The sequence below is a fragment of the Lutra lutra genome, chromosome 12 (assembly GCF_902655055.1).
Source record: "Lutra lutra chromosome 12, mLutLut1.2, whole genome shotgun sequence".
Taxonomy (NCBI): domain Eukaryota; kingdom Metazoa; phylum Chordata; class Mammalia; order Carnivora; family Mustelidae; genus Lutra; species Lutra lutra.
The window spans coordinates 53,573,332-53,594,593 of record NC_062289.1 but is presented as its reverse complement, the minus strand read 5'-3'; the positions used below and the strand labels follow the sequence as shown (position 1 = coordinate 53,594,593).

General features: G+C 39.5%; 1 protein-coding gene across 1 annotated transcript in view; it reads left to right on the top strand.

Annotated features, from left to right (window-relative positions):
* Nucleotides 1-60: 60 nt before the first annotated feature.
* The window catches only part of MYOM1 (myomesin 1), a 151,900-nt gene continuing 130,698 nt past the window's right edge, over nt 61-21,262 (top strand). Inside the window, exons 1-5 of the mRNA XM_047696346.1 lie at nt 61-189; nt 2,372-2,469; nt 8,399-8,692; nt 9,171-9,277; nt 9,581-9,674. The gene's annotated coding sequence lies outside the window, so the exon portion shown is untranslated. The remainder of the gene's footprint in view (nt 190-2,371; nt 2,470-8,398; nt 8,693-9,170; nt 9,278-9,580; nt 9,675-21,262) is intronic.

Here is a 21,262-nt window from a genome sequence, read left to right as displayed (position 1 = left end):
CGACAGAGTGGGCTAGACTTAATAGAAAGGGGACGGGTGGGGGGAGTTCGCAGTGTGCTGGAAGGGTGCAGTTTTGAATGAGTGCACGGGAAGGAGTATAAAGCGGGAAACTCCGAACACAGAGTATTCTGTAATGGTTCGTGTAATGGTTCGACCGAGTTTCTGTCTTTTTACACCTCCTCTTACAAGGTAAGCTTTTCTTTCCCCCTTTCCTATTGGCAAATGGGTGAGCCTGTCCTGTAAGTCGGCCTCCCGGCACATTCCAGAGCACGGCCAGGGGCGGGGCCCGTTAGCCCAAGTCCTTTTAGGGACATCGCAGAGAGGGCTGCGCGGCCCACCTGACCCGCCCCCGCGCGGCTCCGGAACGCCAGGCCCGGGCCGCGGGCGGGTCGTGCGCGTGCGCGCGGGACTCGCTCTTGGTCTGCCTCTCGGCCTGTGAGGCTTTCGGGTGCGAGGTTTAATCTCTGCCTACTATGCTGTCTTTTGAAGAGTCCCACCCCTCCTACACTGGAGCAAACCTTCGGAAGTCCCCAGGGCCCTCAGCCAAGCGGTCACTATCTTTTTTTGGCCCAGACAGATTTCATGAGGTCACGAATGATGAAGAATTCCTCCCTCTTCAAAAACGTGGGCTGGTATTTTTCCCACCCGAGCCCCGGTTAACAAGGAAAGACTGGATCTGACTAGGAAGGAAGACCGGTGACCGGCAAGAGCTAACTGAATCTTGCCCCTACTTCTCACTGTGATGCAGACCAGTGGCTTGGTGAAAATAGGAGTAAAAAGTCGGGCCTCTTTCTTTCTCAGCTCTCCTTTCTTTGGACAGCTTCTAACAATGCATCTTATTAAAGGAAAGCCCTCCCCAGTTCTGTCCTTTTCCGTCCAAGTCTGGTGAGGAAGACTGTGGTGCTGGTCACCTCAGCTCTTCTGAGCTCATCTATGACAGGAGTGAATTGGATCCGGTAACGCTGAGATCATCTCAGCACTAATTAAGTTCCAGGGCCTAGTTTGGCTCATGTGGCGAGAACAGTTCAGACTTGGGGTGGCCTATGGCTCTTGCCTCTCACTTGAATCACCCTGCTGAAAAGGAAGGTAAAAGCTGCTGAATAATATATTCTAAATATTAATTAACTATAGGTTCGAGGACCCCAGGAACATTTTATCTGTTAACCAATGGCATATTTCAAAGTAAACGTTGAGGTAAAATCACTGAAAAATAAATGCCCTAATTCTATAGTGTGACTGACACAGTGATGATTAGTTTTCTGCACTGCCTTGATAATAAGAATAACTTGTTGTGCTGGTTAAAAATACAAAATACTGGTGCCTTACCTCCAACCTAATGATTCAGAATCTTCTAGAGCAAGTCCTGTGAAGCCATCTATTTAACTGGGGTCCTAAGTTAATCTTACTGTGTGGGGACGCAGAACTAGATAGCTAGATAGCTTAGGGCCTAAGACTTACACAGTGACAGGGCCAACTCCAGATGGCTTGGTAAGTAGGGAGCTGCAGTTTGGTTTTGGAGTTTGACTTGGGCAGCAGTGTGAGCACCCTGCAGTGTACTCACACCTCCACAGAGTGGTGGCCTGCCACCACTGAGAGCAGGAGCCTTACAAGTGCTGTCCTTATCTTTAAGCCACAATGAAATGGGTAGTTTAGTGTTCTCAGTTCAAAAAGCAGCAGCATTCTTTGCTTCTATATTGTCAGATATGCTTGGTTTGTCTTCTTTCTTTCCATTCAGTCAACAGGTATTACACAGCAAATGCATTTCCAAGCAGTGTAGTGGGTATTATGGTTTATGCTATTTGAACTAGGGCATAGTTGCTACCTCTGGGATGGAGGGAGAGGGAGCAGAAAGGGTTGCAAATGCACAGGGAGTATCAGGGAACAGTTGTAAAACAGATCATTGCAGTGCAATTAAGTCAGGCCTTTAGAAGGAACACAGAGAAGGAAATAAACCTGTCTGGGGATTTGTGGAAGGTGGCCCCTAAAGGACTATTAAAAAGTCAATGGGGAAGGGCACCTGGCTGGCTCAGTCTCCAGAGTATGTGACTCTTGATCTGGGGTTAAGAGTTCCAGCCCCATGTTGAGCATAGAGCTTACTTAAAAAAATAAAAATAAAAAAGAAAAGAAAAAGTAAAAGTTAAAAAAAAAATCAGTAGGAAAGGAAAGGAGAGATTCCAAGCAAATGGAGGAGCATGCTTGATTGTCTGAAGGTGATCAGTAGAACTGGCTGATTGAAGATGAATAGGAATGGTGTGGTCGGTGTTCATTCATTCATTTATTCATTCCATAAGTAACTCTGGGTATATAAAGGTTAACAAGCCAGTGTGGAAAATGAAAATCTTAATAAAATGTTTTTCAAATTTCCATCTAGTGTACTGATACCTAGTTTTAATGATTGGACCCACTGCCAAAGACCTATGACTCCATGATGTCTCTGGTCTGAACCACACAGGAAACCTTTGCCCTCAGGTAACAATCTCCTTTTTACCTTATAACTAGAAGTTTAGAGATTTGGGTCCTTCATATCTTTCCTTTAGCCTACTGGGTAACACTGAGGGTGGGTCCCTCAGCTGCTCTGAGCCCCAATTTTCTGATTTGTAAAATGGGAATAACATCTGTCCTGCCAGTTTTATAGAGTTTTCTGATTAAACGAGATAGTTGATGTGAGAAGTCTTAAGTACAGAACAGTGGCTTTCAAACTTTTGATTGAAACTCAGTGTAAGAAATTTGTATCACTGGCATCTGGGTGGGCTCAGTTGATTAAGTGTCTCTGTTTGGTTCAGGTCATGATCTCAGATCGAGCCCTGCATTGGGTTCCCTGCTTAGTGGGAAGCCTGCTACTCCCTCTCCCTCTGCCACTCCCCCTGCTTGTGCTCTCTCTCTCAAATAAACAAATAAAATCTTTTTTTAAAAAAAAGAGAGAGATTTATATCACTAAGCAGTATTTGAGTACCTATGATGTTTTCTATTCTGTGTCAATTTTATGTCATTTAACTTTAAAAAATGCTCCTTAAGACCCACCACATGTGAGTTTATGATCCACTAATGTAGAGGTTCTCAACCAGGGGCAACTTTTTTCCCTAAGGGAATATTTGGCAATGTCTGGAGACATTTTTGATTTTCACAGCCAGGGAGCTGCTACTGGCATCTTGTGCAGACAGGCCAAGAATACTGCTAGACATTCCACAGCGTACAGGATGGCCCCCCACAGCAGAGCATTATTTGGCCCATAATGAGTAGTGCTGAGGTTAAGAAAACCTTGCATTAATGTTTCAGGAACTCAGAGTATATAGTATTTGATTCTTATGGGGTACTATAATTCTTAAAAGGACACTATTGCTCTTGCCTTGAGGTGAGGCTTTTTTGTGAGACCAGAGAAATCCAAAGGGAGAAAGAAAAGGAGTTCACATTAGTACATATTATGTGCTAGGTATTCTACCAAAGCATTTTTATCATTTAGTTCTTACAACAACCCTGTGAGGTAGGTATTATTACCTCCATTTCACAGATTAGAAAACTAAGCTCAAATACTTTAATGATCTGCCAGTGTTACTCAAAGGATAATATGAGAACCAGGATTATAACTCTGGTCTCTGTGCTTGTCAGGGAATAGGACAGAAGGGAGGACTGGGGCCAGAATTTCTTATTCGTGTATTCCTAACTTCTAGGATAGTGCCTAATTATCCATGAATGCCAGTAAATATTTGGTAACTGGTTATTTGTTCAAATGTACATAACTGGCAAATGGCCTAACCCAAAGCCCACATTTTATTTTACAATTCTGTGCTCTCTTTGGTTCAAGAAGGGAAACGCCTTACCCAAATAACAGGAAGCATGGCTGAATTAACCTTTAGCATTTACTGCCGAAGTTGGTAATTTCCTAGTGATCGCTTAAATTTTTATCGCATGTAAGAAAATTTTGAATGGTGAGAGACATGGCTTACATTCTGGTTTTGCCTACATAAATGGAATTCTAATCCTTTCTACACAAACTAGGATGTAACAAATTAGCATTAATCCAGGAAAACAGTAGGAGGAGCTCCTTTCTTTTAAATGAAGTTAAGACCTTTAAATTAATCTTTATGGAAATTAGTTTTAAAGCTCCAAAACTACAAATAAGTGTATTAAAAGGGTATAGAAATTTCTACCTAAAGAATTCCTTTAAAAATTAATTGCAATTATTTTAAAATTCAGGAATGGTATACAAGATAAATGAAATAGTGTGGGATTGAATTAAGAATATTTGGGGGGTGGGGTGCCTGTTTGGCTCAGTTGGTTAAGCTGCTGACTCTTGATTTAGGCTCAGGTCATGATCTCGGGGTCCAGGGATTGAACCCCATGATCATTGAGCTCCGAGATCAGCAGGGAGCCTGCTTGAGAATTCGCTCTACCTGTCTCCCTTTGCCCCTCCCCCTGCTTGCATGTGCTCTCTTTTCTCTCTCTCAAATAAATACATAAATCTTTAAAAAAGAATATTTGGGAAAAGTTATTATTCCCATACTAATAAATTTGGAAAAAAGATAAATCCTTAGAAAAATTAAAATGCTAAAGAAGATTCAAGAAAAGAGAATATGAATAAACCAAACCAGGAGAAGAAATAAGATTTATCTAGAAAATAATTTACCTGACCCTGATAATTAAAGAAATGCTTCTCTAGTGATTAAAAGACAAATACAATATCACAAACTTTTGAAATATATAGCCTAATGATACTAATAATAATTTGTTAATGAATGAGTATAGTAACCAACTTATATTTGCTGAGTTAATCTTGTGAAGCAGATTTTTTATTAAATACTCCCAAATAAAGCCAATACTTAAAGCAAAAATTATGGGTTAGGCTTACTTCAGTCAATCCTTTAGTTTTCTAATCTGAAAAAGAGCATAATGATAGCATCTACTTTTGTCATCCACTGTGGGCATTAGGCGAAACAGTCCATATAAATTTCTCAGAGAAATATCAACTTTAGTTGTGTTAAGGCACTGAAATTTGGAGTTTGTAGAGTAGTTATTCTACCCTAACTAATACACCAATGCTTTGTCTACTCAACTGGAGGAAAACAAGCTGATTGGTCACAATTTAAGTAATGACCAAAGACCTCAAGTGGGCCCTTGATATTACCTCAATGCTCCTGCTCTCTTAGATGTCAGTTTTATAACTTTTGTTTCCTAGTACCTCCAATACCTTTTCTCCCATCCTTGCTCTCCATTGAGGACCTTATTTCTAAGTCACTGAGAAAAAACAGACACTCCCATAAGCTGTCACCACTGCATCTACCTACTGACCAGCATCTGTCCCCATATGTTGTCTTCTCCCTTTTCTTCTGTTAAATAGGGGAAGTACCCTCCTTGCTCCTATGGAAACCAGTTCTTCCGTTTGCTAACTCCTGTTACTCCAGTGATTCTACCTTCTCCTGCATCACCAAGTTTTCTCTCTTTCTCTCTTTTGGATTATTCCCATCAATAGGTATGCAGTAATATATCCAATATGTAGCAGACAGAAACGTGGTTCCCCAAAGATGTCCATGTCCTAATCCCCAGAACCTGTGAATATATTAGGTTACATGGCAAAGGGAAATTAAGGTTGCAGATGAAATTAAGGTTGCTAATGAGCTGACCTTAAAATAGGAAGATGTCAATGTGAGTGACATCATAGCTGGAAAAGCAAGAAAACAGATTCTCCCCTAGAGCCTTTAGAAGGGAACATAGTCTTGCTGACACCTTCATTTTAGCCTAGTGAGATCCAAGGTGCAGTTTTAATGATAGAAGTGTAAGATAACTAAATTATATTGTCTTAAACCACTAGATTTGTGGTAATTTGTTACAGTAGCGATAGAAAATTAATATATTACAAACAAAAACAATAACAACAGAAAACCCTCTTCCTGGTATACTTTCCTTCTCCAGCTATTGTCCTATTTCTTTGTTGACCTTTATAAAACTCCTTATAAGAGTCACCTAGCTCCAATTCTCTCTTAAGCCCTCTTTATTTTTTTTAAGATTTTATTTATTTATTTGACAGAGATCACAAGCAGGCAGAGAGGCAGGCAGAGAGAGAGGAGGAAGCAGGCTACCCGCTGAGCAGAGAACCCAATGCTGGGCTCCATCCCAGGACCCTGGGATCATGACCCGAGCTGAAGGCAGAGGCTTCAACCCACTGAGCCACCCAGGCACCCTTCTTAAGCCCTCTTTAATAAGGCTTTTTTCCCCAAGCACTTCACTGACCATGTGCTTATCAAGGTCACCAAATGACCTTGTCATCCATGTCATCATGGACAATTCTCAGTTTTCAAACAGATTTGACAAGGTGATCACTCCCTCACCTTTGAAACACTTTTCCTCTTCTTTCTAGGATGCCTCACTCTCCTGGTTTTCCTGGTTCCTCGTGGCACATTCCTTATGGCTACTCTTCAGTTTCCTTTGCCAATTCCTCCTAATTTCCCCAATTCCTCAGAGTAATTCAAGATTTAGTGTTTGCCTCTTTTTTCTGTCAATACTCATTCCCTAACTGATCTCATTCATTTTCATGGCTTAAAATACTACTGAGGTACTGATTAATCTCAAGTATGAATCTTGGCCAAGACCTCTCTCTGCTCTGGATTCTAGACTTACGATATAGTCACTTGACATCTCCACAAGGAGGTTTACTAGGCATCTAAAATTTCAGACTCCCAAATTGATCTTCTAACCTTACCTGTAAAACCTGCTCTTCCTGACATTTTCTCCATCTAGGTTAATGGCAATTTCATCCTTTAAGTTGCTCAGGCCAAAAATATTTTACTCATCTTTGTCACCTCTTTTTCTTTCCTAACTCTCATCCAATCTTTTAATCAAACCATCTCCAGGGTCTAGAACAGCAGTTAGCCAGACCCATTGATTAAGTCCTTCAAAACATGTCAATCTGATTATGTCCCACCACCCCTACTGCTACTATCCTAGTATAGGTATCAGGCCTGGATTTTGCAGTAGCCTTCTAACTGGTCTCCTTACTTCCATGTCCCCCTAAATTCTAGTTTCCACAGCCATAGACTAATCCTTCTAAAATAGAGATTAGATCATATCATTGTTCTGCTCAACACTGTCCAATGGTGTCTCAACTCAGTGAAAGCCAAATGCCTCTAAGCCCCCAAAACATCAGACTGAATGAACTTTCACTATTTGCTCAGCCATATTGATCAGGCTGTTTCTTGAAGGAGGTATTTTTCCTCTTCAACATCTTTGTGTTTGCTGTTCCTTTTGATTTCAGTGATCTTTCTTCTAATGTTTTCATTAATTTCTCCCTTAGCTCTTTTGAGTCTTCACTTACCACCATCTCAGTAATGCCTTCTCTGGTCATTTAAGATTTCATCATTCTTTTTCCACCTACAGCATTCTCTTCTCTTGCTTTACTTTACTTTTACTACTGCATTTATTATCTCTGACATAAAACATACTTTTTTTTGTTTACTGCTTATTTTGCATACTAAATTCTATGAAGACAAAATTTAGGGGATTGTTTTGTTTACTGAAGTGTCCCAAAGCCCAGAACAGTAAGTAGCACATTACAGGCACTCACTAAGTAAAAATACATATTGGGGGTGCCTGAGTGGCTCAGATGGATGAGCATCTGCCTTCGGCTCAGGTCATGATCTTCAGGTCCTGGGATCCAGCCCCATGTCGGGCTCCCAGCTCAGCGAGGAGTCTGCTTCTCACTCCCCCTCTGCCTCCCCACTGCTTGTGCTCTCTCTGTCTCTGTCTCTGTGTCTCTCTCAAATGAATAAATAAAAAAAAAAAATCTTAAAAAACCATTAAAAAATACATATTGAATGAATGAAGAATTGGAAGGTAGAATGTGAAGGGAAAATGGCAAAAATATGAGGCCTAAGAGGTAAGCAGAGACCATGTCCTGAATGACCTCTAAGCCATGTTTCTGAAGGTTAGTGGGATACCACTGATCTGCCTTACTTATGGGATTAATATGATCAGATTTGTATTTTTTAAAAATCGCTCTGATAATAGTATAGAGGATTATTAATAGAAGGTAGGCCTCAGAGAAGAAGGAATCAGGATTTCTGACAGATGGTAATGCCAGTCTCTGAGATAAGGAACATGAGGAAGAAATAACTTGGAAGGTAGTTATGGTGATGTTAGGAAATGACCATTATAGTTTTGGACATTTCGAGGTAGTGGGTTAGAAGATGGTACTGAGGCTTTCACCAAAATGTAGCACAAAGAGACAAAAAAGTAAAAATATAAAAGAGCTGTCAAAAGTTATGGAGGATGTATTGAGATAGTCCATTGTATGTTTAATAGGAAATCCAGAGCAAGATAAAAATGATGGAAAATGATCTTAAAAGAGATAATGATTGAGTTTTCCAGAATTGAAAGAGAGTAAAAAATCTTTATAATCTTTATTCAGGTTGAAAGTACACTCCACATACGAACAGAAAAAATAGATCTGTACCAAGTCATGTCCCAGTGAAACTTTAGAACATCAAGAGTAAAAAGAGAGCAGTACAAACCTCGAGACAGAGAAGAGACTGCCTGCAACAGAAACAACAGTTAGTCGAGCAGCATACTTCGTCCAGCAACAATACATGCTGCAGGAGGGTCACTGATCCCTTCAAAGTGCTGAGAAGCCCCGCCTGCTCCTCACACCATGTATGTGTGGAATCCATGCACAGAACACTGACAGCTCTCTCCAAAGAATTCGGTATGCTGGTCTCTCTAGAATCTTTCAGGTCTAGAGATTGGTCTCCTCTTCTCTTCTAATTCCTGAGGCGGAACATCATCTTAAGGGGTCGCAAAATCGATTTCATAATTGTGTAGCATATCCTGAATAGATATTCTGACAACTAATGTTTGCAGCCTTTGGGACATCTTCCAAAATTCTGGGATGACAGGATCTTCATATTTAACATCCTATTACACTGAAAAACATTAAATCACTTTGGATTGTTCTCTGCTTTTTCATGTGTGTTTGCTTGCTTTCCAACTAGCTTGAAAAACATACCCTCTATTAGTTTTACACTTGGTAAGTAGAAGTTTTTCAGTGTAACTTTTCACAATAATAATCAATTAATGGATTATTTATTGGGTACTTCCGATAAATCAGGCACTTGAAGTATCTTCTTAACATTACCTTTCAGTCGTTGCCATGAAAGATGATGACTGTCACCTCTGTTTTGCAGATGAGGAACTTGAAGCTTAGAGAGATTAGTAACCTGCCCAAGGGGAAGAGAAGAAGCAGGAATCTAATGTGTGTCCTGAGCTTTCAGCCTCTATGCTGTATTGATTGGTAAACCATGCTAATTATTGATAAAAATGGTGGTGCCAGGGTGGCTCAGTCAGTTGAGTGGCTGCCTTCAGCTTGGGTCATGATCCCTGTGTCTGGGATCGAGCCCTGCATTGGGCTTCCTGCTCGGCGGAAAGCCTGCTTCTTCCTCTCCCTCTGCCTGTCACTCTGCCTACTTGTGCTCTCTCTCTATCTCTCTGTCAAATGAATAAATAAAATTTTTAAAAATTATAAAAACGATCACATTAATAATTTGGAGTGGGGATATTTGCCCGAAATGTTGACTTATTTTTTTGTTTTTCCCAGGAAAAGAAACTCTATGGTCTCTTGCACACTTTCCAGCAAGAGTTAATTCACTGAAATCAGTGCCTTGGGGCAGTATCTGTTTTGCCAGCCACCTGTAAGTATATTACAACTTTTGATTCTGAGTTCTTCTTTCTCCTGGAGAAAGAAGTTTCTGTTTTGTATAGATTGTCAACATTTAACACCGAATACCTCCTTTTGCATAGATTCTGTTTTGCGTAGATTCTGTTTTGTATAGACTGTCAACATTTAATACTGAATACCTCCTTTTGCATCATCCTGTGGAGTGCTGATTCCATAAGGCATTAGCTCACTGGTCTGACAGCACTACCCAATAATCCCTGAAAGACCAAAAAACCAGAAGTTAAATTTGAAGGGGCTTTTCCAAGATAATTTCTTGCTTCAGGAAGGTGAAAGAGGAAGGTGATAGATGATAGATGAAAGAGAAAGATGATAGGAAGGTACATATACTTCCCAAGGGTGCCACCTTCTGTTTTTATTTCCATGACCTTGTACAGTGCCAGTCATGTCATGTGTGTGCAGTGCAACCTAAGTTAAAACGGGGCTCCCCACTGGGCATGGAGCCTACTTAAAAAAAGAGTTTAAAGTATTATTGGTATATAGTAAACCACACATATTCAAAATGTATAAATATCATTAGTTTTGACATGTGTACGCTTGTGAAATCTTCACCACACTCAAGCTCTTGAACATATCCATCACCCCCAAAATTTCTTCATGCCCATTTGTAAAGCCTCATTCCTGACTCCTCCCACTTCTTACCTTACTCCACATTCAGGCAGTCACTCTCTGCTCCCTGTCACTATAATTTGGGCAAATAAAAGTTTTTGACCAGTGAAAGTATTACTAATTATAAGATTGATGGTTCTACTTTTATAAAAGTCAAAATGTAATGAAAGCAAGGAAAGAATTGAAATGGAAATGTTTTATCATAAATATGACAGATAAAAGCTTAATATCCAGAGTATTTCAAAAATTTAATAAAAAGGGTGTTTTATTTTGACTTATTTGATAGCAAGAAGAGACACAGGCCAGTCAGCTCAAGAAAAAGGATGCCTATGTTAGGGATATACATGAACTGCATCTAAGCTGGAGAAATACTGGAAACAGGTAGCTTCAGGTATTTGACTCTGGTTTTCCTTTCATGGGCCAAATGATTGTTCTCGGGTTAGGTCTCTACTTCTTTAAGCACATCTACCTAGTTTTTTCTCTACCAACTATCTTTCTCTGCTAGCCCTAGTTTCTAGTCCCTCATCATTTCAATTTATAGCTCCTCTGACTCTAGTATACACAAGCCAGCTCTTTGTTCAGCCTTTTTCACTTTTGCTCCTTCTGTTAAGTGCATCGACACTCAACATTTCTGAATTCAAATTCTTAAGAGAGGAATGTGATTGGCTTGGCTCACCATTTTGGACCAGGCCATACACAGCAAGTTGCTGGCCAGGATATTCATCAGTTACTTCTAGGTCTTAAATGACCCTTCACTGTGGGTCAGAGAGCAGGAATCACATGGTGCAAAACATTAGCATGTACTGTAAACAGAACAGGCACTGAGTGCTTACCGGTCCAGTAAAGAGGATAGTACTTGAGAGCCAGATGGAGGTGGATTCAAATCCCAGCTCCACTATTTATTAGCTGTGTGACTTTGGATAACTTGCTTAACCTGTCTGAACCTTAGTTTTCTCATTTATAACTTGGGGATAATAACTGCCTTGTATAATTTTGTGAAAAATAAAATACATGTAAAGCATGGTACAGTAACACATAGTAGGTCTCAATTAATGGTAGCTTTTTTATTTTGTTTATTATTATATTAACAGATTGATAATGCTCGCAAGAAAAATAATCATCTCCATGGCAAAGGTCAAAAGAGCTCACACATAGACAAAAACCAAATAGCTGACATTGAAAAAAATGTCGATTTTACAACTTTTTAGTGAACTTAAAAATAGCTCTGAGATAGATATATTTCACATCTGTTAAACTTGCTAATAAATTAAAACTATACATTGCAATATTGCTGTGGCAATGAAGAAAGAGTATATTCATATTTGGTAGATGACATTGTAGATCAGCCTCATTATTCCAAATAGTAATGTCATAAAATGTACCCTTTAATTCATAGTTCCTTTTTGGGAAAGTATTTCCCAAGGAGGTAATTGAAAACAAAAACCTGTATTTGTGCAAAATATTTATAGCTCTCTTTTTAATTCAAACACTTTCATCTTTTTAGAATGGAAAGAGACATAAGAGATTATTTTTCCTTTGGGTTGCACATTAGAGTCATTTAGGAGCTTTTAGAAATACTCATGTCCCATGCCCAGAGATTTTGAGGTAATTGTCCTGATATATGGCCTGAGCTTGAGTGCAGTTTAGAAACTCCTTAGCTATTCTAATGTGCAGCAAGGAAGGAGAACCACTCTTCCAGTCCTACACATTAGGGAAACTGAAAAAAACAGAGCCAGGGAAGTTAAAAAGGACCCTGAAAGGAACACACATAGATATAATAAAAGAGCTAGGTTGAAAATGGAGATGTTTGTTCCTAATTCCTAACCTTTACTTCTAGTCTTTTTTTTTTCTTTTTCTTTTTCTTTTTTAGATTTTGTTTATGTAAGAGGGAGAGAGAGCATGAGCAGAGGGGCAGGGGCAGAGGGAGAGGGACAAGCAGACTCCCCACTGAGTGGGGAGGCCAGTGCAGGGCTCAATCTTAGGACCTGGAGATCATGACCTGAGCCAAAGGCAGACACTTAACCAATTGAGCCACCAAGCACCCCTGACTTCTGGTCTTGATGAATAACTGGAAATACCCATGTGTCCAATATTTAGAGACTAGGTAACAAATGATTGTGCAAAAGTACAGTGCATTCATTAATTGTTATTGGCTATCTGTGGACAAGGTAGAACATAGTATGTACACATAGTATGAACCAGGTGTGATAGTGGTGTATCTATTGCTATCCTCACCAAGAGAGTCCCAGCTGAACTGTCGAGTTCTTCCTTGGGAGGAGAGGGGCATGGTTCTCCCTTCATGCTCTACCTCCTGCCCAAGGTGGCCAAGTTCCCTGAGTACCCATCTCTGTTATGGGGAGTGGGGTTATTGATGTCCAGTACTGCTGAACTGTGGGCTGTCCATGCTGAACAAGAGTGAATCAGAAGTTATGTTTTAAAATTGTGACATATACATAATTTATACATATACATACATATACATAATTTACCATCTTAACCATTTTTAAGTCACATAGTTCGGTGGCATTAAGTATATTAACATTGTTGTACAGTCATCACCACCATCCATCTCCAGAATTTTTCATCTTCCTCAATTGAAACTCTACCCATTAAACAATAGCTCCCCATTTCCCCCACTCCACTGCCCCAGCCTCTGGCAACTACCATTCTACTTTCTGCCTCTATGAATATGACCTAAATACCTTCTATAAATACAATCACACATGTGTCCTTTGGGTTTGTTTTGTTTTCTTTTCTTTTGAGAGAGAGAGCACGTGTGTGTGCATGTGCATGAGAGGAGGGGGCAGAGGGAGAAAGAGAATCTCAAGTAGGCTTCACACCCAATGAGGAGCCTGACACAGGGCTCCATCTCATGACCCTGAGATTGTGACCTGAGCCGAAACCAGGAGTCAGACGTTTAACCAACTGAGCCACCCAGGTGCCTTCAACACGTGTCCTTTGTGACTGCCTTATTTCACTGAGCTTAATTGCCTTCAAAGATAAGTGTCAATTTTTAAGGATATATATTCTTTGTCTTTCTCTCTACTCCCTTTTCTTTCTTCCAAAGGTCACTTTCCTTCTGGGTTGAGGATCACCACATCCCTCCTATTGGTCCTTGCTCTCCTACACAAGTGGCTACTATGGCTTTTGCCTCATCTTTCTAGGCTCCATATTATCTAGTGAGCAAAATTTGGAAAAGCTTGCTCAGTCAGCTTGTACCTGAAATTTGCTATGTCTGAAGGTTTGTTTTGTTATTGCATATTGTTTCTGTTTTCAGTGTGGACTGGGGAAGAAAGGTGAGGGGACTCTCAGAATATGAAAGAGAGAAGGAAACAAAGAACATAACCAAATTAGTACTTGAAGATACATGCCTGCCTCAGTTGTAAAACTGGTATCTACCTAATTAAAAAGAATTGAAGAAGTTACAGAATTGTATCACAAGTGGATTGTTTTAGGTATGAGCAAGTATTGTATACTGGTTAAATGTGTGAACTCTGGATCTGGGTTATCTGAATTTGAATCTTCACTCTCTTTTTCCCCAGTTTTATTGAGATATAATTGACATACAGCAATGTAGAAGTTTAAAGTATACAGTGTAGATCACCTGGGATTGGTTAAGCATCTGACACTTGAACTCAGCTTAGGTCTTGATCTTAGTGTTGTAAGTTCAAGCCCTGTGTTGGGCTCCATGTTGGGTGTAGAGCCTACTTAAAAGGGCCCCCTGAGTGACTCAATCAGTTAAATGCCTGCCTTTGGTTCAGGTCATGATCCCAGGGTCCTGGAATCAAGTCCCTCAGGGGCTCAGCAGGGAGTCTGCTTCTCCTTCTCCCTCTGCCCCTCCCCCCAGCTCATGTATTCTCTCTCTCACTCTGCTCTCTTTCTCCAATAAATAAATAAATTCTTAAAAAAGAAAAAGAAAAGAAAGAAATGTACAGCACAGTAACTTGAATTACATATATTGTGAAATAATTACCACAGTATCTGACACTTTAGTTGCATGTACTTGAGCAAATTACTGAACTTCTCTGTACCTCAGTTTAGTGAAAGGGTATAATAATAATAGCATCTACCTTATACAGTTGTGAGGAATAAAGAAGTTAATACATATAAAGCATTTATAATACTATCTGGAAAATACTAAGTATTATATAAGCATTAGATATCAATACTTTTTGGTCCGCATTCTGAAATTTGTTATCTGTGAGACCAAATGTGGTTAACTATATAAGAACAAATATATTTAAAAACTCAAGATAGCATTATTCACTATAGCCCAAAACTGGACACGATGTAAAGTCCATTAATTGGTGAATGGATAAGCAAAACATGTATCTTTCAGTGAAATATGTCTCAACAATAAAAAGAAACAAGCTGTTGAATCTTGCAACAATATGGATGCATCTCAAAAACAGCTAGCTAAATGGAAAAACCCAGACATAACGGACTACATATTATATGATTCCATTTGTGTGAAATTTCTAGGAAAGGCTAAACCATAGAGACAGAAAGCCAGTCAGTGGTTGTTGTGGATGTTGTGGATATAGTTAAATGATTAACTACAAGCTGGCATAAGGAAACTTTTTCCAGTGATGGAAGTGTTATAAAACTGGATTTTAGTGATAGTTGCCCAACTATGTAAACGTACTAAAGCTCATTGAACCTTACTCTTAAAACGGATGAATTTTGTGGTGTGTAAATTCTACTACTCTAAAACTGTCACAAAGAAAAAGAAAATGAGGGGCACCTGGGTGGCTCAGTGGGTTAAGCCTCTGCCTTCGGCTCGGGTCGTGATCTCAGGGTCCTGGGATCGAGCCCCACATTGGGCTCTCTGCTCAGCGGTGAGCCTGCTTCTCCCTCTCTCTGCCTGCCTCTCTGCCCGCTTGTGATCTCTCTCTCTCTCTCTGTCAAATAAATGAATAAAATCTTTAAAAAAAAAAAAAAAGAAAAAGAAAATGAAACTGGAGATTCACAACCATCACTGTTTTGCCTGGTTCTCACTTAAAAAAAAGAAGAAGAAGTTATTGTTTTTGTAAAAATAATCTTTGTTAGATTGTTGGGAGACAGTTCTCTATGGGTCTGTGATGTTTCTGTACATCCTGCAAACAAGGCTCAGCTTCCATTTGTTCCAGACCATGTTTTCAGGGAAGTTTGTGTAGTGAATAGCCTTTGAAGACAGAAGGAGTGTCTTCCCCCCAGGAAAAAAGGCAGGCATGCTTACTATCCATTATAATAAAGAAAACGTCTGTCTCTGGAGCAAAGGGCAAACATGCTTAATGCTTATTGTATACTATTTGGGTCTGTAAGCTCAGAGTTCCTATGTTTGTGCAGGTTTCACCGGCCCTTTTCATTTTTCTCTGTGGGAATTGGGAGTTGGTAAACCAGTGAAGAACATGCTCATGCTCTGGCCACTGCCTTGGCTGAGAGTAATAAAGTCCTCTGACTCTGACCCAGGAGTTTCATGTCTTGTCAATATCCACGTTACCTTGTTAGCTTTTGAGTAGGGTAAAAATCTCTGACCCTTCATTCTTTTTTGTGTTTGTGGTAAAATATACACGACATAAAATTTACCACCTTAACCATTTAAAAAAATATTTTATTTATTTGAGAGAGAGAATGAGAGAGAGAGCTTGAGAGGGGAGAGGGTCAGAGGAAGAAGCAGACTCCCCACCGACCAGGGAGCCCAATGTGGGACTCAACACCGGGACTCTGGGATCATGAACTGAGCTGAAGGCAGACGCCCAACCGACTGAGCCACTCAGGCGCCTGATCTTAACCATTTTCAAGCATACAGTTCAATGGTATTAGGTATCTTAACCTTAAAAATAAAACTGCCAGTTTTTTTACCAGCAAAAATGGTTTTATTCAGGAATAGCAGAGAATTCTAATTAGGGGTAAGCAAGCTATGGCAAAACCATGGGCAAGTCCAGAGAACAAAGGAGAAGAATGCTTTTTTATAGAGGGAAAAAACTTGGGAGGGGTGTTATAAACAAAAAGTCCATTAGAGGGCGCCTGGGTGGCTCAGTAGGTTAAGCATCTACCTTCAGCTGAGGTTATGATCCCGGGGTCCTGGGGTCTAGTCCTGCATGGGGCTCTCTGCTCAGTGGGGAGCCTGCTTCTCCCTCTCCCTCTGCTTCTGCTTTCTCTCTGTCAAATAAATAAAATATTTTTTAAAAAGTTCACTGGAGGGGCGCCTGGGTGGCTCAGTGGCTCAAAGGCTCTGCCTTTGGCTCAGGTCGTGATCCCAGGGTCCTGGGATTGAGTCCCACATCGGGCTCTCTGCTTAGCGGGAAGCCTGCTTCCTCCTTTCTCTCTTCCTGCCTCTCTGCCTATTTGTGATCTCTCTCTGTCAAATAAATAAATAAAATCTTTAAAAAAAAATAAAAAGTTCATTGGCGTGAACTGGGTATTTGAAGTATAGTGGCTTTTCATTGGCTGAGTTATGACAGTTTCGTATTGACTGGGCTGTTGCAGGGGGAAGAGAAAAACTTTCCTTCCTCCTGATGGAATAGTAAAGTAGAAGCTAAGTAGTATGGCTTGCAGGGTGCATCTCTTCTGGGGGATCTGCAATTGACCTCAGCTGGAGTGGCATGAGAACTCTCCCCCCAACCCCTGTGGCCTTCTGACTCCATTCTAAATGAGGTTTCCTTTTATTAATTTTTCTGTGTTTATTCACATTGTTGTACAAATATCACCACTATCAATCTTCAGAATTTTTTCATCTTCCCATATTAAAATTCTACCCATTGAATATTAACTCCCAATTCCCTCTCCCCCCAGCCCCTGGTAACCACCATTCTACTTTCTGTCCCTGTAAAATTTGACTACGCTAAGTACCTCATGCAGTATTTGTCCTTTTGTGTCTGATTTCACTTACCATAACATTTTCAAGGCTCACCAAGTTGTAGCATGTATCAGGATTTCATTCCTTTTTAATACTGAATAATATCCCATTGTATATGTTCACAGTTCTTGACACTAATTATAAAAAAAAGAAAAGAAAAAAACCCACACTATTTGGGAGTTACTATTGACATTGGTTGAGTATCACTCTAGACATCTATTTGTGAGTGGACAGACAGAAAACTAGGTGGATATAAATAATGTTAGAAAATGGGCTTTGGGGGGGTGCCTGGGTGCCTCAATCAGTTAAGCAACCAACTTGTGATTTCAGCTTGGGTCATGATCTCATGCATTGTGAGATTGAGCCTGCATCAGGCTCTGTGTTCGGCAAGGAGTCTGCTTGAGCTTCTCTCCCTCTGTCCCCTACCCTTTCTTTTTCTCTCTTTCAAATAAATAATTCTTAAAAAAAAAAAAAAAGGAAGAAGGAAAGAAAGAAAGAAAGAAAGAAAGAAAGAGAAAGAAAGAAGCCAAGGAAGAAAGAAAATAAATGGGCTTTGGGGTCTTGCTTTCTAATACTAATCTAAAGTTCCCTTGACTGGACGATAGGCACAGGTAGGCTTCTGGGCTTAGAGACTTAGCCACTCCTAGAACTCATCCACCAGCTCCCAAGCAATTCCCCTGCCCTCGGCCAATCAATGGTTAGTTGGCCACCATGACTCTGCTTTTATGTGCTTCCACCTCTAAGTAGTTCTTTAGTCCTGAGGATTTTTTCTGTACCACATTTCCTACTTTTCTTTATTTGACAATTATTTATTCATGCCTGTCTTGTGCCAAGAGCTATGTTAGGTACTGGGAGTACTTAGACAAAAGATTCCTCTCCTGCCCTCTAGTAATTCACAGTATAAGAGACAGAAAAGCAAACACAAGCATTAAATATAGTTTTATAGACTTCCTATCCTAGTGGAATTAAGAAAGTCTTCCAGAAGAGATGGCCTTAGGATAAGAAGGCTTAAAGGAGTGAGAGTTAAGGAAGTGAAGAAATGTACATGTGCTGGACAGGGACAGGGAGAGCAGAGAAAACAGCAGGTATGAGGGAACTGATGCAGTAGATACCTGGAGTTTATGGAGGCACAAGCAATTACCTGTTTTTGGAATTTCACAAGGCAAGAAGGGAAGTGGCAAGGAGTAGAGCTGGAGAACCGTGGAGGGTAAAGTAGCAAATAACACCTTATGTCATGATGCCATGATTATTTTTAAGTAACCACCCACCTTGTCTACCCAACTACACAGTGTCTACTTTAGGGACGTGAGTTAGTCATTCCTGGACCCTGAGGCATGGCATAGTGCCTGACATAGTGGGTTTTCAATACATGCTCTTTTTCCATATATTGGTGCATGTTTTGTAATTGTTAACTACTACCAGCAGCTTTAAAAAAATCTCTTGATTTCAGTTGGAATTTAGTTTTTGTTTCATTTGCATTGCATTTCTAAAGAAGATTTCTTTGTTCCCTCATACATAGACTAATGATTTGCTACTATTTCCTCTTCTACTATAAAAGGAAAATTACTAAGTGGCTAATATAATTTATATATTTGTTTTGGCTTTTAGGATATACTACTATTAGTGAAACTCAGCACTTCACATTTGTAAAAATGTTAATACTCTATTTATTTGTTTTAAATTCAAAAAAAAATTTTTTAGTATTGTCTATACCCAATGTAGTTCTCAAACTTACAACCCCAAGATTAAGAATCTCATGCTCTCTGCCTGAGCCAGCCAGGCACCCCCAAGAATATTAATGCTGTTAAAGTTAATTTGAAGAGAGAATGTATCTACTTTGTTTTTAAAAAATATTTTATTTCTTTATTTTAGAGAGAGAGAGAGTGCATAAGCAATGAGAGGGAGAAGGAAAAAGAGAGAATCTCAAGCAGACTCCATACTGAGTGTGGATCCTGATGTAGGGCTCGATCTTGTGACCTTGAGATCATGACCTGAGCTGAAACCAAGAGTCGGATGCTTAACTGACCGAGCCATCCAGGCGCCCCTGTATCTACTTGAAAATTACTTAAAAAAAATATGATTCTGAAAGCAAGTATTTAATTTCCAGATTTTACAGTTAAATGCTTTTTTGCTTATTTATTTGTTTTTAGGTTTTTTTATTATGTTATGTTAGTCACCATACTGTACATCATGAGTGTTTCAAAATTCATTGTTCATGTATAAGGTGATGGGTATTAAGGAGGGAACATATTGCATGGAGCACTGAGTGTTATACATTATACGTTAAACTCTTTTTAAAAGTATTTTCTGTTAGATGGTTTCCTGGGAAATTTGAAATTAATAGCTGGTTAGCATTCCATTAAGTTTTCAGCATAATCACACATCCGTAAGGGCATAATGATTAAATCAGAGTAATTGACACAATGATCGTTCATCTATAAGGGAATCATGATTGAATCACAATAATTGATTTTTATGAATCCAGCTAAATTTTTCTTTTTTAATTTTAGTTTAATTATGCAGTATACCACCGTAGGTGTGTGATCTGCAGAGCTGTATTTTAGATAACTATGTTGTTAGAAAATGCTGAATCCAGATCATGCTATAGCAGAAAGATCACTTAGTTTACTAAGCTGGGTCTAGCTTATGCTTTTTTGTCAAATCTTATTACATATTTGTTTGAAATGAACTGTTTGACTTTCACTGGGATCCTGAGTGTCAGTGAATGAATGATACTATTTTAGTTTTTCCACAAGTGTGTGTGCACTTCTCTAATGTTGTATTCTTAACACGGATCAAAAGTTCAGTAAATATTTTATTGATCTAATAATTGTCTTTTAAACAGGAAGCAAAACTGAAATTCTTTAGTAACAGTTCTTACTTCTAATGGACATTGGCACATAGTCTCTCTATATACACACACAGACACACACTTAAATTGTTGAAAGGCAATATAGTATGATATATAGGGGACTATGTCCCGAGTTGAACAAAACTGAGTTTAAATCCTCTGTCACATTTAAATCTTCTGTCACATACAGTTGTGTGATATTAAGAATATCAGCCTCTCGGGGCACCTGGGTGGCTCAGTGGGTTAAAGCCTCTGCCTTTGGCTCAGGTCATGATCCCAGGGTCCTGGGATCGAGCCCCACATCGGGCTCTCTGCTCAGCAGAGAGCCTGCTTCCTCCTCTCTCTCTCTGCCTGCCTCTCTGCCTATTTGTGATCTGTCTGTCAAATAAATGAATTAAAAAAAAAAAAAAAAGAATATCAGCCTCTCTAAATCTCGACTTCATAATCCATAAAATGTTTTTATGTGTAGTTGTTCAAATAAGGTACTATAAAACAGTTAGATTAATTTCTGACATATAGCAAGTAGTCATTAAATATTAGCTGGTATTATGATTTATATCACTTATTTTTGTTTATTTTTCTTCTCTCCTGCTTTGAGAAGATTTGAAACAACTTACCATGTCCTATGTAGACACAGCTCAGTGGGAACCATTACAATGCGTGGTGGATAAAACTCTTAAGCACTACCATTCTATATTAGATGTTTAGAGAACAAATGGATGCTTGGGGAACAAGAAGCTTCGAAAACTCTCATATGGATTCCAAATAGCTAAAACGTCCATATCCACACTCACTGAAGGTGTATGTAGGTGAAGAAATGCCAAGTTGAATATTACCAGGAAACAGCATCAAACTAAGTGGAGTATATTCTTTTGCACAGTTTGCATAGCTCAAAAGCTGCTGTTTGTTATGAGTGGACACTTCAGTTGTGCTTAAAGGCCATTTCAAAATTTTTAGGTTCTTGTAAATGAGGTATCACCAAAAAAAGTGCATGGGATTCAGTGTCCAAATATGGACTGAATGAATTGCACTTGTCATTTACTAGCTGTGTGATCTTTGGCAAATGACTTTGCCTTTTGAAGCCTTTATTTCTTTGGCTGTTTAATGAAGCTAATAATACCTGGCTTGCAGGGCACCATGAGAATTAAGGTATGTATAAAGTATGTATAAAGTACATATAAAGGTGTGTATGAAGTGCTCATCACAGTGTCTCTGTGTTAACTGTAGTTATCAAGTAGACTGT